Source organism: Meleagris gallopavo, chromosome 12 (genome assembly GCF_000146605.3).
Source record: "Meleagris gallopavo isolate NT-WF06-2002-E0010 breed Aviagen turkey brand Nicholas breeding stock chromosome 12, Turkey_5.1, whole genome shotgun sequence".
In the NCBI taxonomy this organism is placed as follows: domain Eukaryota; kingdom Metazoa; phylum Chordata; class Aves; order Galliformes; family Phasianidae; genus Meleagris; species Meleagris gallopavo.
Window position 1 is genome coordinate 18,730,492 of NC_015022.2, and position 5,376 is coordinate 18,735,867.

The window sequence follows — 5,376 nt, forward strand, 5'->3', positions numbered from 1 at the left end:
AAGAGGAGGAAAAAAAAAAAAGAAGAAAGAAAAGGTTTAAAACTATCAAATGCTCCTATTGCTAACAATGTGTTATTTAGCTCAGCCATTTACTGACTGCGTGCGGATGGGGCCAAGTCTTTTACAAAAGTGCTCACACAACACTTTTCTCCGAAGCCAGCAGCAGCCTACAAGAAATACGAGGTGCTCGCGAGCGAGTTATTATCCTCTTAGAGCCAAGAACACGATGGGCGCTCTCAGAATGCATTGAAAAATTAATGTGCTCTTGGCCTCTACCTCGGAAATGAAAAGGTCCCCACTGGAGCTCTGTGCAGTTGCTGCGCTCACTGCTCCGTGCCCACTGAGCATGGCTCCAACTCCCAAGCTGCCTTTCCCACCACTGCCAACCAGTAACAATTAGTGTCAGCCAGTGCCAACCAGTGCCAACCATTGCCAAACAGTGCCAGCCAGTGCCAATTAGTGCCAACCAGTACCAACCAGTGCCAACCAGTGCCAATCACTGCCAACTGGTGCCACCCACTGCCAACCAGTACCATTGGCTTCCCTTTGGGCCGAAGCTCTGCAGGGCTTTGTGTTGTGGTGGCGGTTTGTGGTGTTGCTGTTGTTGTTGTTGCCTTTTTTCATTGTTTTTCTTTCCACGAGGGATTAAAGCCAAATGAGTTTTTATCTCTTTCTGCCGTTTTCCACCGGGATTCAGCGAAGCGCCGGCGCCTGAGAACAGAAAACCGATAAACATCACAACGCAGCCACTCTGAGCACTGCTTTATCTGTGCCATTTGAAGTGATGACACCCTTCAACCAGATAAACAAAGCAACGAGGAGGGGCATGTTGTTAGATGGAGTGTGTAACGAACAGAATACTCCCTGCCACATTACAGACAATGGTAATGCACAATCATTCATTATAACTCAATTACAGTAATTAAAACTGGTGGGATGTAGAGGCAGAACAGACGAAGGGAGTAGTGCCAACAGAATTTACACTCCGTGTCATCAGCTAGCGATAACAACAGCTGATGGTGTCCCAGAGCCTCCTCCTGCCATCTGTTCCCAGAGTCGGCAGTGGGGGATGGCGTGAGTGCCACAGCAATGCGGTGTGTGGGGGCACGGTGGGGTCCTGCTGGCTGCAGGCTGCAATGTGTGCTCGCCATGGGCACCCCAGCTTGTCCCCGGGGAGAGAGAAAAGGGCACCCCATAAAGAGGGCAGCACGGTGCAGATGGCACGGGCACCGTCGTAGGGAGCGCAGCCTGCAGTGGGCTGTTTGCGCCTGGGGGGAGGCATAGCATGGCACTGTATGGCATGGTAGCACAGAGCACAGCTTGACATGGCACAGCATGGCATGGAACAGCCCTGGAGGGCACAATATGGCACAGTGTGGTTCGTTACTGCATGAGACGGCGCGGCACGGCACGGCGTGAGAAGGCTCAGCGTGGCACAGCATAGCACAGCACAGCACAGGAAACAGCAGGGCATGGCATGGCTCATCACAGCATGCGGTGGCACAGCACTGCACAGCATGGCATGGAACAGCCCTGGAAGGCAAAATATGGCACAGCGTGACACAACTCCTCATGGCACGGGATAGCAGGCTATGCTACGGCGTGGTTTGTAATATGGCACTGCATGGAATAGAATGGGATGGCATGGAACGAGATAGGATGAAAGAGCACAGCATGGCATGGCATGGCACAGCACAGTTCATCACAGCATGGCATGGCACTGCATAGCATTGAATAGGATGGGATAAAATGGCATAGCACAGTGGAGGAAAATAGCATGGCACGGCACAGTTTGTCACAGCATGGGGTGGCACGGCACAGCATCACGTTGCACAGGAAGGCACAACATGGCATGGCACAACAACACAACTCATCCTGGCATGGGATGGCACAGGGTGGCGCAGCTTGGGATGGGATGGGACAGCACGGCACGGCGTGGCACAGCTTGCCACAGAACAGCTTTGCTACACCTGCAGCAACACCCACTGCTGCGCTTCGGGGACAACACACAGCATAGGAAGAGCCACGTTCCCATGGGGTGGCCGCTCCCAGCCCCCCTGGGACAGGGCACACATGGGCACCCCATCTGCACAGGGCTGTGACGCAGCGGGTGCCAGCCAGGGGTGCGGCTGGGCGGCAGCTGAGAGCCACCCCGCTTATTTCCTTCATTGTATTTTTGAAGGCAAGCTAACAACCTCTGCCCCAGCGCCAGGCCCTAAACACTGTAATTTGCTAATTATTGGTTACTCAAAGGGTAATTTCGCCTGACGGCTGCCCCAGAAAGCCAGGCTGGGGAGGAGGAGGAGCACCCAGACACAGAGCCTGCGGGAGCAGCCGATCCCAGCAAATGCACCGCGGCTGGAAGGAGCCGCAGGACGTGGGGCAGGGTACCAGCTCAGTGTGATGCTCTGCACGGAGCCACTCCTTGTGCACGAGAGCACTGCTCACAAAAGGACAAAAGCAGGGAAAGCAGAGAAGGCAACCAAAAAGGTGCTGCGTGCTGGGGCCTCGAGCATCCCATGGTGCCCACTGCACCGGCCAGGCACGTGGATCTGCCTGTAGGCAGAAGTCAGGGCAGCGTCAGCAACCAAGCATACAAAAATAAATAAATAAATATATATATATATATATATAAAAATAGAGAGTCCTTATGAATTTATAATACTAAAAAAAAATTAGCGTGCGAGGCTGGAGATGCTTTAATTATAACATATGCACATCCAACGCCTTGCTGATAACGCAAATGGAAATCGGAGAGGCCGTGCATGGCTCCAACGCCTCCTCCATCAGCACTTTGGGAAGGTTGTAGTCAAACCCAATTAATTGCAAAGGGCAGCAGCGGGCTGGGACTGCTGCGAGCAGCGCTGGGTGCCGCCGGGCCGGGCAAAACCCTCCAGCTCTGTGCGCTCCCAAATCTTACAACAAAAGATTTCTTGCAATTTTCATCTTTTAATGGTCCCTCGTGCCAGCCCCTCATTCCGCCCAGCTTCAAATCAGATTTAAATGCACTCATAACCATTTACTGCCGTACATTATCGAGAAGCCGAGCAGTTAGAGTGCAGCTCTGGCTTTTTATTTCTCCCTCGCAGCAGACTCTGTCATGTTCAATCCATCACAGGGAGAGCCCCGCAGGACGCTGCATATGTCCTGGTTCACAGGATGTGCTGGGGCTGTCGGGCACCGTGTTGGGAGGCAGAGGAACATGCGATGTCGGCGCTGGGTGGGTTCAGAGTGCAGTGGTGGCATCGTCCCCAAGCATCACTCGGCAGTGGCACCATGCTGATGTGTCACCCAACAGCAGAAGACAATCCCTATGGTGGTGAAAACGGTGAGGGCGATGGCTCCAGGCTCGCTGCGAGAAGGAAACAGCCAAGTTGGGGTCGTGGCTTCGCTCAGCTCCCAGCAAAGCAGGCATTGCCATGCTGCGTCCTCAGGGAACAGCAGCAACCAAAGCATCCAGCATGGGGACACGGATGAGTTGACTGCTGGGGTCTGTGTTCCACTGCATGGCTCGTTCTCCAGCAGAAATCCATGGTGCCACGGCGGTGGCATCATCCTGCAGCACCCAGGAGCTGTGTCCTGGGGGTGGCTCTGCCCAGAAGGGCCCCAACCCCATGCCCCCCATGCAGGATGGCTTCTTGCTACGCAAGATGATGATGTTTATAGACACTGCGCCTCCATTTGAGCTTCGTTACATTGACTTTTTATTCTTTTTTTTTTTTCTCTCTCTCCTTTTATACAAAAGCCAGTTGTAGTTATTAACAGCTGTACAGGTTCTGCTACATACTTTGGTGTCAAGTGGAGAGGTCCAACTCAGCGCCCCGCTGCCAGCTCCGCTATGCACAGTTCCTCAGGGGGGCTGGAGGAAAACAAAGCACCACTGCAGGCAAAGCCTGGCCTGGAGGCACAGCCCAGGGGTGCTCCGAGCCCTTCCAGTGCCACAGAGCAGAGGATGCTCCATAGGGCTGCGAGTGCAGCCCAGCCCAGCACACAGAGCTGCAGGATGGGGCTGTGCAGTCCTTTAGCTCAGCCCAACCCCCTTTCAAACCTTTCCTCTGATGCAGTTTTAAAAAGCATTTCTCCCCTTTCCTCAGTGGGTAATGAGCGCACAGATCAATCCCAGCTCCTCAATCTGGGCTCACACCAAAGAGCCACGCAGGGCAGCCACCCATCAGCCTGGGTTCTTCCCTTGGGTTTTGCACAGAAAAAGGCAAAAAAAAGCTCAGAAGCACCATTCTGAAGGGGAAAGGCCATTTCCCACCATAGCTCCTCTCTCTGCCCCAGCACATCTCCCCAGCAGCCACAGCAGTGCCCACATCACCATCACCCTCCTCGGTCCTCCACTGGGTTACAACAGGGGGGGGGGGGGGGAACAATTAAAAAATAATCCATAAAAAACGTAGTATCAAAATCCTCTTCCGTATGCTACAATACAGGGTGAGCACTTCTGCTACACAAATACTTTTATTTCCCGTTTTCTTGTTCTTTTTTTAAACCCTTTAGTACAAAATGCTGCAACGCAGGCCTGTGCGGGGATGGGTGTTGCTTCTTCGGGACCTACAGACCAGCAGACACGAGCCCATACAGCCACAGGACCCTACCCAAGCCCCTTCCCCCCACCACACACAAACCCTACTTGTTAGTCAACTTTGCTTTAAAAAAACTGTATTTTAAAGGTTATCAATTCTAATTCTTTACTTTCATTTGAATACAAAACACATTAAGTTGCTATTATCTTTCGTGGCTCCCTGAGCTGAATTTTACTATGCTTTCTTTGAAATCACTCCTCGTTGCTTTATGTCCGAAGACCAAGAAGGGCTCGAGCGGATGATTCCCGGATCGTGGGCTTCCCCTTTTTCTTCAAACATACGAGCACAAAAAAAAAAAAAATCCATATAAAAACGTGATTGTGTCGCCGACGTCCGGCAGCAGCCGGGGATCCGACCGAGCTCAGCACAGCCCCGACAGCGTCCGCACAACAACACCGAACAACGCACGGGGACCACAGGAGGAACGACTTCACCAGAGGACACTTTGCTCAGTCCGGTTACGCGCTGCACGTCCGGGTCGCATCCCAAATGGATGCAATGGGGGAAGGAGGGGAGGGGAGGGGGGTGGGGAGAAAAAAAAAAATAATAATAAAAATTGCCACCACCAAAACCATCAGTGGAATACAATTACAGCAGACGAAAATACACACCTAGTGTACCGGGAGGGTCCCCCACCCTTCCCATGCTATGTACTAGTCCGGTATTTACAATTTTCACAAGTCTTAATGCGGGATGCACCAAAAGAAAAAAAAAAAAGTCACGATAAAAAATAAGTCCTTTATAGTGCCACCAAAGCGCAGATGGAAAGAACCAGGAAACCAAAAAA